Source organism: Antedon mediterranea, chromosome 2 (genome assembly GCF_964355755.1).
Source record: "Antedon mediterranea chromosome 2, ecAntMedi1.1, whole genome shotgun sequence".
NCBI lineage: Eukaryota > Metazoa > Echinodermata > Crinoidea > Comatulida > Antedonidae > Antedon > Antedon mediterranea.
Window position 1 is genome coordinate 5,314,738 of NC_092671.1, and position 13,815 is coordinate 5,328,552.

Below are 13,815 nucleotides of genomic sequence, written 5' to 3' on the forward strand. Positions count from 1 at the left end.
GGGTACTTTGGATAACTTTACCAAATTACGTGTCCTGTCCGAGAAACGTGTCAGGTATCGTCACCATTTACATACTTTCTTTTACATCGTTCTAAACATTCGGCCCCTAAAGGACTTCAATTTTATGTCACATCTGGCATTCGATTTGCAGATGATGACATGCGTTCTCGTTGGAACGCTGTCCTTCACAAAAATGCTTGTCAACTCAATGAGATCTAAATTGGCAATTGCCGCAAAATCCTCACGGAGTTTGACGTTGAAATTCCCTCTAGAACTAAGAAGTTGAAAAGAGAACTTCCTGTATTCGAGTTTCAAAATAAAAGTGCTTTGTCTAAGAAGAGTTTTTCTTTTAAATTGAAACGGCACCTCTTATCTAGTTATGTTTAATTATCCTTTCACTCATTGTAGTTTTGATATTTAGTCTTTTCGGTACCCTGAAACTTAAAGTCTTCATTACTGTTTTTGTCCTGTTTCCGGTTCCCGTGTTGTCCTGTTTTTTTTTCAGTTTCTATGGGCTGCCTTATACAAGCTTTGCTTTTTAGGAATGTTGCCCCTCTTATTTTAATAATTTTTACTGTTAATTTTTATTTTCTATGAAAGACAAGAGAAATAAATGTTACTTTGATTGATTGAAAACAAACTCAGGATTATCGCCAATGATTGCCGTAAGCAATCAACGGCAATGGCCCGAAGGGGACATCACAAATTTGGTCTACCTGCAGACTTGGTCATTTCAACACAAATGACTCTACCTTCGGATGATTTCAGGGCTTTTAGGAAACCCTGCAGAAGGTTCGTTCGGACATATAACAAGAATCGGAGCAACACCTCTGATTCAGTTGTTGAAATTAATTGCCGACTTTCCGAAGGAGAGAAAAAACTTCTTTCCCGAGGACTTAAATTCTGCCCAAAACCAAGGCAGGAGGTCGGCGCACAACAACTATCTTTGGATATGGAGTCTTTCTTTAGAAGATTACGATTACGTGAACATTTTGCTGATTCAGACAGCAGCAACACGCAAAACGAAGGCAACGCTAACAAATTTAAAGCAAAAAGTTCCTGGAATCCACCTAAAAATCGTTGTCCAGCTTTAGAAACATTTATTCAGGCTATTGAGGAGGATGTACAAAACTACGTTCCGAGTCCAGATAAACGTGACAATCTCTCAAAACAAGAGAGGCAGGCCATTGCCAAATTGCGTCAGCGTAATGATATTATCATTAAACCCGCTGATAAAGGTTCTGCCACTGTTGCCATGGACATCAAATTTTATGAAGAGGAGTCCTTAAGACAGCTAAACAATTCCCTTCATTATCGTAAACTTACAACGGATCCCACCCCGGAAATTGCGGATAAGGTGGCCAAATCTGTTTCTGTGATGGTAAAAAAACACTCCATCGATCCTAAGATTGGACCTCATTTGGCACAGGTCAATCCAGTTCCAGGCAGATTTATTTCCTACCTAAAATCCACAAATCAGGCAATCCTGGTAGACCCATTATTTTGGGCAATGGCACTGCTACAGAGAAAATGTCTGAATATGTGGATGATTTACTTAGACCATATGTGACTGATCTCCCTTCATACATTCAGGACTCCACGGACTTTATCCGCAAAATTAACCAAATTCAAAATTTACCTAATAATTCTGTTCTGGCTACATTAGATGTTTCATCATTGTATACTAATATCCCTCACGAAGAAGGAGCCGACGCATGTATTTTAAATTACATACAAATTCCAAGCAAAACGCCTACTAAAGCTCATTTACGAGAACTGGTCATGTTGATTTTAACCAACAACAATTTTATTTTTGGAAATGACCATTACCTTCAAATTCATGGCACAGCGATGGGCACAAAAATGGCGCCATCTTTTGCAAATTTATTTATGGGACAATTTGAGGCCAATTTTCTGTCCCTCCAACCAAATAAACCACTTGTTTGGTTTAGATACATTGACGACATCTTCATGATCTGGACCCATGGTGAAGATAATTTGGAATCTTTTCTTCTCAATATTAATTCAGCCCACCCAACTATCAAATTTACAGCTACCAAATCCACTAGTAGTGTTGATTTTTTGGACACTATAGTGACCATAGAAAATGGTACACTCAAAACTGACCTATTCCGTAAACCCACGAATAAAAATATGTACCTGCTCCCTAGCAGTTGTCACCCCCGACACTGTACTAAAAACATACCGTACAGTCACGCATTACGTATCAGACGTCTCTGTTCTTCAGATTTAGATTTTCAGAATCGTACCGAAGAACTAACCGGACATCTCCGGAATAGAAATTACAAGAAGGAACACATCGAAACTGCTATAAAGAAATCAAAAGATATTCCTCGATGTCAAACACTGACGTACAAACCACGTCAGCCAAAAAAATCGACCAGTCACAACCTACCACCCTAGGTTGCCTCCATTACGGGCTATTATTGAGAAACATATGCCCATTCTACAGTCCACAGAACGTCTCAGGACAGTTTTTCCGCGACCACCCATTATTGCATTTTGTAGACCTCCCAACCTTCCAGATCCAAATTTAAGAGTGAAATTAACTCTTATGACAGGCAAAATTTGGGCAGTCACCTTTGCGGCAAATCTTGCAAAACTTGTTCATTGGTTGATTCTACTGAAAAATTTGAGAGTAACCAAACTGGCCGCATTTTTCGGATAAGACAATCAATTAATTGTCTAACCAAAAACGTCATTTATCTCATATACTGTAATATTTGTGAGAAACAGTACGTCGGAGAAACAAAAAACACTCTCCGTATGAGAATGACACAACATAGATCAGCTATCAAAACATTAAAGCTTGATCAACCTGTAGCCGAACATTTTAATTCAGCTGGTCACTCGATTGCAAATTTCAGAGTTATTGCAATAGACCACGATGTCAAATGGAGCGACAAAACTCGCAAAGACAAAGAAAACCACTGGGAATTACTACTTAAAACCACAAAACCTTTTGGACTTAACATTAGGAACATACTCCCAGATCGGTAAAATTATTCCATTGACTACCAAAATTTAAGTTTCAATATAAACCACCATTTTAGCTTTTTTAGTTCCATTCCAAAATTGTTTTTATCTCTACCAAGCTACCTTCATTGTTTTCTACTCTTATTCAATCTCCACCCACTATTCAACACGCTGTTTCTATTGTTATATTTCTTTTATTCCTGTCCACCCAGACAGTACTTGCCAACTCATATGCTATGACTTTATCCAAATTCCCCCACTTGCACTGATGAAGGGCTAGTGTTGCCAGAAAGCTCTGCTAACTTTTCTGGCTATTTACTTTATCGTTTTGATTTAGCTTTTCGCTTTTTATTTTTGTATCTCCATTGAGATCCAGCCACTGATACCCACAGCATTGTCATTTTTAGTCGCGTGGAAGCGACTCTATAGTTCACTATGTCGGTCGGTCTGTCGGTCTGTCTGTCGGTCCGGTATCACTATGCGTTTTATCGCTTTCTGACCTTATCTTGATATCAGTTTAATCTAGCTAAGTGAATTTTTCACAGTATATTCCTTATGGCCAGGAATCGATGTGGTTATGTTTTCGCGGTGCGCAATAACAAATTACGCGGTCTACGCATGATTTAACGAAATCACGTTTGTAATCATATCTTCACAACCATGAATCACAATTAAATAAAATTTGGTACTCATAGATTTCAGGGCATAAATCATCATATGGCAATACAATTACGTGCGTAGCGCATGTAACGCATGCGTACGCGCGCTTAAAATTTTCAAAATTTATTTTCGATGAAATAAGAGTACGTTTCAGGCAATTTTAAGCGTTTACAAAAATGCCATGAGTCACAAAGTTACGCGCGAACGCGCATTTAAAATTTTAAAATGCGCAAAATTTATTTTTAATCAACTTTCTACGCGTTTCTTGTCATTTTGAGCATGTCAAAAATTCTCATACGCGCGCAAATTTTTACGCGCGTGGTGCGCACGTAGCGTTAAATACATACTTTTTTCGCGTGATTTATGTTTTTGCAGCCTTTTCTAATAATTTTACCATCTTTTAAACAATTTCGACTTAAAATTACGTCATACGAGCACGTCGAATTGGATAATTTGCGCACGTTTTTGATGAAAAAGTTAAAAAATTCGTCAAAATTATGCCTTTTTAGTCGCGTGGACGCGACTATAGTTCACTATGTCGGTCGGTCTGTCTGTCGGTCTGTCTGTCTGTCGGTCCGGTATCATTATGCATTGTAGCACGCGACTTAATGGCTGTTGGCCTTGTTTTCAGTAATTTGCCTTTGGATTTATATATATATATGTTTAGATCTATCAAGCATCATATCCTTGTCCTTCCTTTCTTGTTTTACCATCATATCTTCCTTTTATTACAATTTTTATTTAAGCTTTAAATTGTCAATGTAGATTCACAAAGTGTAGAAGATATATGAAGACAGCCATTATGGATTGGAATGTTTCGATTTTTCCACAATAAAAATAATGTACATTATAGGGCCTATCATGTCTGTGAGTAAACAGATTATGATATTCGCAGCAAACGTATAATTGTTTATATTGGAATGGCACTTGGTACACCGTAGTTATATACGCCAACGTTAAAAATACATCATTATATCATAATGAGAGAGAAGCGTATTTTAAGAAAGTATTCTACATGAACACAGAGGTTTATATTGTATTACCATAACTAATATCTGATAATATGATGTATACTTTATATTTTAAGAGCATTTAGTCTATATGTAAATTTTACAAAATGGTATATCATTATTTGTTGTTGATTGTGTCGACACGCAGCAGAGCTCTCTACATTTCTAAAAGCAATATGTCAAACTTGTTAATGGTTTTGAATAAAGCTGATCAAAACTTTTAAGTTTGATAAATTATACCACAAGAATATTACTTCTATTACTTATTTCTATTGCAACATGGAAGCAATTATATTGGATCGTAAAAAAAATAGAAAGTTCGTTATGCATCTTAATAGGTAATATCGATTATTAAGAAAATTGCATTAATGGATAAGTCATCTTTATTATTAGGTCCACTCATATTTTCAACATTATCATAGGCTTACTCATGTACTCATCACATTTTATGAACATATTAATATAGAAACTAATATTTGTTTGAAATTGCAATTCAACAAATCGCCAACACGGAACACACACAGAACTATTAACTTACCTTTAGTAAATTCTTACCTTTAGTAAAGTTAAGAGGCAATGAGTTTTTTTTTTTTAAACTCGTAGGGAGCCTCTTCTCTCATATGTGTGTATGTGTGTGTATTTGTCAAGTTTGTTTTTGAATGAATTTACACTCTTGCTATTGACAACAGATTCGGGCAGCGAGTTCCACTTGTTAATTACTCTAGTATCAAAAAAAATTATTCCGTTTAGTTGAGTTCCATCTAGGTTTCTTTAATTTAAAAGTTGAGCCTCGAGTGATATTTGGACCAACTTCAGATGCTAATTTAAAAAAGGAGGCGATCTATATTTTCGTAACCATTCAAAAATTTAAAAACTTCGATGAGGTCTCCGCGTTCCCTTCTTTCCAGTAAAGTTGGTAAACCTAGCTGTATCCTGCGCTCTTCATAGGGCAAGTTTCTGAGTTCTGGTACAAGTTTTGTTGCTCGTTAATATTAATGAATAAAGAAATGAATGTTTTGATTTTTCTTATTAAAAAACCCCATTATTTTAGCAGGCCAATGAACATTGAATCTACTACTATCTCTATACCGATGGTTCTTCGTTCTTTTTTGTCTTATGTAGGATCGACCCACTTTTATTTCTTCATCAATAAAATGTTCGTTTACAATGAGTACATTGAGCACATGAGTAATGTAATGATACAATACAATATAATTGACATTAACTAACTTTCAGTACAACTGATATCTCACTCCTACCATTGCATTTTATATATAATAGTATAAGGGAAGAAAAAAAAAATTCCTCTATGTTATACACTCTTTACACGTTTTTCAATCCTTAACAATGTACGTATAATTTACCACAGAGTTCTTAATTTTATAACTCTTTTTATCTCTTTCAGGCAATCAAAAAAAAAAAAAAAAAAAAAAAAAAAAAAAAAAAAAAGTTATATTTTACTTTACCTAAATATCAATTTTATAAACGTTAATTTTATACCTTGCTAAATTGTTACGGTCCATATCTAACCACATTTTTTTTGCCTTTTCTTTATTTATTAAAAACTCACAATTGATTATATCTTCTAACTCCGCAGTGAACATTAACCATGGACATTTTTTAACAAGTCCTAGTCTGTGTTTGACTTTATTTTTATAAACACAGAAAGTTAAAATGGAAAATATTTCATTAATTTTGACATCATATTTTCCAAGTAAAATTTTCTCCCATGTAACTTCCTGAGTAAATGCAAAACATGTTTTCAGCATAGCGCAACATTTTACCCAGCAATGTTTTACTTCTTTGCATGTAAATAACATATGCTTTTCATTTTCAACCTCCTCATTACAATATTCACAATAATTACTGTTTGACAAATTCCATAATTTTAGCTTACACCTAGTTGGTAAAATTTTATGTAGCAACTTAAAATTAAAGAAAGCCACTCTTTTTATGTGCAACATACTCTTAACTTTGTTTTTCCAACATAGATTCCAGTCGATAAAACAATTTTGAAGTTGGTTTTCCCATTTATCTTGTGCTTTTGGTATGCACGCTTTATACTGTATGCTACCTCGGTAAAAGTGAAATAGAATTGTTTGACAGTTGTATAATTTGAAGTAACATTAACATTTTTGTCTATTGTATCAACCTCTTTATGTATATAACAATAGGGTTTCTCAACCACTATAACTTTCCAGTTTCTTGGAATAGCGTCAATTAGTGCCATATATTTTAAAAATGCATTTTCCCTTCGTTTCAACAGTGGAGTTATTTCATTAATATGCTTAAATCTAGACTTATCCATAATATCTCCTACTGTTTTTATACCTGATTTCATCCAAGATTTACAGAATAGTGATTTTTTGTTATGCATGACATATATATTCTCCCATAACCTCTGAGTTTTTATTTCACATATACATTGAGGTTTTTTAGTATAAATATTATTAAACCGTATGCAGGCTTTAAGCAAATTTATATAGAATGTATTAACATATTTGAGTGCATTATGCTTCTCAAAGTTTGCTTCCGTCATACTTAATGTATAATCAATTGGATATAAATTGTATAATGGAATACATTTCCACTTTCCTGGATCCGGGCTTAGTAAACGTTTTACCCAGCCTAACTTTAAAGATTCAATCATAGAGTTAAAGTCTATCATTTTAATCCCACCATTTTCAATGTTTTGTATCAGAGTATTTCTTTTAATGTTTTCTTTATTACCACTCCATAAAAAGTTGTATAAAATCTTGTTTATTTCAGGAATAATAGATTTTGGCAAGTCTGTGACACTTGCATTATAAATAAGTTTTGATAACGCTAGCGTTTTAATTACCGTTATTTTCCCAAAGAATGATATTTTTATTTTTTCCCAAGTTTTAAGGATCTTTTTTAGATTTTCAATTTTCTCATACCAATTTTTTGTATTGCAAATATCCTTATCATAACCAATGTAAATACCTAGAAACTTAATAGGTTCTTGATTAAAGGTAATGTTGCAATAGTTACTAATTTTCTCTTTATCACAACCAATCCACATTCCCCTTGTCTTGGATTTATTTAGCATCAGACCTGACATTTCACAAAAACAATCTATTTCGTTAAAATAACTTTGTATGGCTTTTTCATTCTTGGCAAAAATCACAGTATCTTCGTTCTTAGTAGGCCGTAGGCCTAGTCCAGATAGCATTTTGGACTAGGCTGAAGACTTGGCCCTACCTAATACCTACGTCTCAGCCGTGAAAAACTTGTTTTATCCCGTTATTACCCAATTCACTTATGGTTCAACTACCTAAAAATCGATGGGACCGAAATACATTCATAACATGGACATTTCATTCTGTAACAATTACCAGTATTGACGTGACTACTATCAACAAAATAGTATAGAATGAGAGTCTAAACCTTTATTATAAAGTAAACAGCAACAAAGGCCAAATTTAGTTTAAAGAATTGTTTCATGTAAAATTCTGGAGCCTCATGACTTGGCTATTTTCAACTTTTAAAAATCATTCAATTTGCCATCAAAATTGCATAATCGTAATCGTCATGGCTTGCCTCTCGTTATTTGGATTAAGTTATATACCTTATTACTTTTATAAACTTATTTAAACATAATCAGTGCATCTATTGAAATATAGTCTTCTCGGATAAGGACTATAAACCGTAGGTCCAGTGTACACATCTAGCTCGTGTACACTTTAAAGAACCTAGTACATCTTTCGAGACGAGTAGGGGGTTACCCCGGTGTACTAGTACACTCACAGCCACTGATCACCAACTGGGCCCTCTGGGAGACCAGTCTTTGACTGAAGAGGTTACCCAGTATAAATAAATATTTCAATCAAATCGTTAGATAAATGATCATCATTATAAATAATGTTTTAGTATACATGATACTTCCATATTTACCAGGACATAGTTAGTTATCACACTCTTCCATCCAATAGGCCTACAAATGGATTATTGAGTAAATATTATTTGTATTGGCACTGTACTTTAAAATTAATTATTTCAGTTATTTTTACATGATACATAGAAAATTATTTTTATTTTTTACAGAATCATCTAAAAAGTGCTTTTCAAAAGAACATTTTTGATTCATTGGAGTGATCGGCGACCTGAAACTACGATGAAATCTCTAATGGAAAAAGATCTTAGCTCAAATCTCGGTTAGGGATTTTATTTTCCTCCGCGGTTTTATCAATTTCACATAATCAAAATATATCAGCATTACTACTGGGTTATAGCAGATTATTTTCCATTAAAAATTATAATATACAATTATCATTGTTATTTCTTTCATTGAATTTGTTTTATATTTCAGAAAATGTCAAAATTAAAACAAGAAGAAGAACTATCCGATTGTCTTGCAGACTTAAGTAATATATATATAGATGACAAATTGCTGTGGCTTAAACTTTTGCTATACGACCACTGTTCGGGAGAAGTCTTAAGCAAACAGATAATAACAGGACATGATTTGTTTAATGAACTCAAAGATAGAGGTTATATTTCTTATGACCCAACAGATGTTGAAATCCTGCTGGAAATTGCCAAATTAACCGAAGTGGATCGGGCAACAAAACTAATAACTAAGTTTAAAGAAACTCATAAGACGAACACTGAACAAAACTACGTCTTTACCAAGGGCAGGCCAATAAAAGATTATCGCAAACGGCTTTTTAAAACTTTGAGAGAAAATACTGTTTCTGGTGGAAACTTAGCTGTTAGCTACGGACAAAGTCGTAGGTTTGATAATACTTGGGATTTGGTGTTTTATTTGGAGACGCAAAACATGTTGAAGGATAATTCTATACCGTTAGAAAGATTGTTCAAGAGGCTCAATGTCAGAGCAATGAGCGTTGGTATGTAAACACTACTTTATTCAAAACAGTAAAGCTGCTTTGTAGACGTGATTTACGAAAGCTGCTAAATGTTCTTTTTTCTAGTTGGCTTTAGGAATATTTACCATCATGTTCAGGAAAATGTATTATATATCATTTAATTGCTCCTTAGATTAGGCTTGTTACATTTCAAAATATCAGTTAAAATACTGGTAACATATACATATCTTTATTACAGATGATGAACCAACCAGTTCTAATTTAGAGGTAAATATGAGGTTAATATTTGTAAATATTTACTTATCCATACTCCACTATAACACATTCCTAAATATTATTATACATTTTCTAAATCAGAATCGGCTCAAAAACTTAAAAGACGCCATAACTTTCTTTGTTAATACTCACAATAAAAACTTCATTCTAAAATAGAAGTATGATTTTAGAAAACAAAATGTTCAACAATTAACAAAGTGTAAAATTAAAAAATCATTAAATTATTCATTTAGCAAATTTTATCAACCAAACAAAAAGAAACAATAGCATTATAATAAAGTAACATTTCATTTAAAATTTAAAGGAAGCAAGCAATAAAATGCCAGGTAAGGAGAAACATAATCCACAGGATTCCAAGCATGGTAAGCAAGTCCCAAGAGGTGACGCTAAAACAAAGCTCAAGCGAAAGGCAAATGAAGTTATTCAGGAAATAGACAAGAAAATCAAGTTTGTTTCTGAAAGTAAAACAAGCATTAATCATGATGAAAGTTCGTGCAAAGAAACCATGGAAGACCACACGAATAATATTTTCAAACAAATTAAACAGGAACATGATGGCAATGTTGAGGGTTTGAACACCATTTATGCACCAAAAAAAGAAGCTATTGAGAGGAAAGTAAACAACCTTGAGTACCAGAGAAATATTTTGGAAAAAGTCATTGAAAAGATTGATGATCCAAATGAGACAGAAACTCTCGAATCACACAAGAACACTATTGATGAAACAGAAAAAGAAGTCAATAAATATTCTGATTTAGAAGAGACTTGTACTCCTTTGTTTATCCCAAAATATCAGGATATTAATCTTGGTATATTTATAATTGATGATGGTAGATATATCATTGATAAAAATGATCAATCGTTTTCAGTAACAATGGGTCAGCCATTTGAAGTTAATGTAGAAAGGAAAGATGGAAGTAATACGGATACATTAGCTGCCACATTGATATACTCATCAGTTGAAAAATGCCCCACTGACGATGTAGAAAGGCTGGAAAGAGGAAAGTACAGAATAAAAGGCCAATGTAATAAGGAAGGTAATTGTATATTGGCGATCACTGAAGGAGTAAACCACGTCAAAGTATCCCAAATCAACGTAGTACAGCGAGGATGTGTACTTACAATTACCACAACGCCTGATATCAAATGTTTAACAGATGTACTATTAGGTACAAATGATTGTATGTTAGTATCAGGAAAAAGTAAAAAGTTAATGATGTTTAACCAGTCAAATAATTACGGAAAGGTGTCACAAGGTGTAGGCCTAAAGATCAACAAAATGTATCGGATATCTAATAGTAGAATTGTTTGCAGTGACACAAAAAAAGAAAGAGTTGTCATTCTTAATGATAAATTTGAAGAAGAAGAAGACGCTGAATTTACTGCAGAAGATATGGAATCACCAGAGGGTTTAACAGTGAACGATGAATCAAGAGTTTTATATGTTGCAGACACAGCAGCTCATTGTATATTTAGATTCAATGTCGATAACAAAACACAGATGCGTCCGATTGGTGGATCAAAGGGTGGTAAAAATAACCAACTATGTCAACCACACGACGTAACTTTAACTAAACAAGGTAATTTAATGGTTACTGACTATGGCAATCATAGAGTACAAATGTTTGATGCAAATGGTACATTTTTTAAGACAATTATTAGCAAAGGTGAGAACGATGGGTACGTTATGTGCCCGAATAGTATAGTAATCGACAATGACGGAAATGTAATAGTTTCAAGCCAACATAAACTTCAAGTATTTGATCAAACTGGTCATTTCATAAAACGAATTGATAGTATTGATGATGGCCTTGATCATCCACATGCAATACGTGTAGTCTCCAACAGACCAAGGAGATTAGCAGTCATCAATTCAGGGGAAAATAATGTTAAGCTATATAATTACTAAACAAGCTTCTTAAACAGAGATATTAATATCCAATACAAAAGTAAAGCAAATTGATAGTAATTGGAAACTAATAGTATTTTGCGCTAGTACATTCGAAAATAGGTCACCATAATTGACCATACTGTTTAAGACTTATTGTCGAAATTGTTAAGTATTTGTTTAATTACAGTACTAAACAATTCAATTTTAAATCACTATTATGCAACACTAATTGTTAGGAGCTGTTTGTTTCGGGACGATAGACGAAGGAGACGAGAAGGTAATTGCTGATAAAAAAGCCAATGGTAGCATGTTTTTTTAATTTAATTCTTTATTTATTGACCAAAAGCAATTATTTTTTCCCATATTAACAAATGCATTTGAATCAGCAATAATTATTATCATTTTTTATTTTTTTTATAATTAATTGTCATATCGATATCTAATGACGTTCCAACATTTGAGACGGAACAAGAAACTGGAAAGGTCAAGACACAAGAGCCGATGGCTCCAGCCTGTATAAAGCTTGGTTCCCACTAGAACGTAACGCAAGGACATAAACGCAACGCGAGCGTTTTAACCAATGACAATCGAAGTTATAGACAGTTAGCAATCACAGGAGAATAAGCCATCGCGTGTGATTGGTCAATTCACTTGCGTTACGTTACGTCCTTGTGTTGCGTCGCTAGTGGGAACCACGCTTAAGATACACGACTTACGGTACGTGTTTGAGCAAGTTCTGCGATAGTCAGTGTGGTTCTTACTATAATGCTTAACCAACGTACACTCCCTGTCTAGGACGTACTGAAATGAACAACAGCCGCACAAATTAGTTACCATCGCGTATTTACTTAGTGCCTTGAGCGGTGGGTTTGCTAAATCACCGTCTGGCAAATTTCCACAAATAATTAGTTATTGTTAAGTTTAATGTTATACGCAGTCTAACAATATAGATCCCATGGTAACGGCATTAATATTATTTAAATAACTAGGGGTTCGCTCGCGCACCCTCTAGTGGGTGTACCCGAATGGTCCTCGAAAACATGACTAACGCCTCTGGAAATTGAAGCCCAATAATGCTACGAACAACTACGAAAAATGTGAACATTGATGGTGTGCATTGAACAAAAAATGGATGAGGTATTTTTTGTTATTTTCAAGTATCGAAAACACTTAATATTTTCATATTATTTAGCCTACTAATACTGTCAAATATCTTTTTTTTTTAAATTGTTCTTTACTTCTTTGGTAGTTAAAATAAATGTGCTTATTTATTTTATGAAATCGAGTCGAGTGGGCGATCGGTTAAAGCAGGGGCTCCGCAAACCAATCGGCACAGGTTCAATGCCCTCTCGACCATGGTTATCGGTGGAGGTATTTACTCTCGGAGTTCTCTCTGTTTTTTTTTATGCTTTTGAGAAATGTTTTCTCTCCAACAGTTTTAAAGAAATATGCATTTTATTTTGATAGTGTTAAACTTTGATTTATCACAATTTGTCAATTTCATTTTTGTTAAATAACGATTTACTAAGGTGTTTTGAAAGTGTTTAGGTAGATTCAGGGCCACTATTTCAGCTTTAATTATTCAATAATGCGACTTATATGTATTTAAGCTCCGGATTTTTATATAAACTTTAGGAACAACATTATTACTGTACAACTCCACTTTTTCAAGAAACGAGCACATTAAGTATTAAGATAGGAAGGTAATAAAAGTTCACTCTCATTTATGTTAATGGAAAATATATATAGATCGAAGAACAATCAATGTTACTGTGTTATTTTGATGTGTTTGGTTAATGTTGTTAAGTTTTTATATACGTTTGTTTAAATTTATGCTTGTATGCCTTGTTGTATGTTTCTGTATATACACATTATATATACATTAAATTCCTTTTACACTATGGTGTGTTTTTTTTTCTAATTTGGACGCACCTTTGTTCAATTCAAGTTACTGGGTTCAAGTCCTGTCCGTTTTATTTTGCCACTGAAAAACGGGAAGTTATCAATAAATGATTATATTATTATTACTGTATTATTATAGCACATAGATTCGTTAGATTTGAATTACGCATTTTATGTAGGCCATATAATAATTATGTAATAATGTTTATACTGTATGATGTAAAGT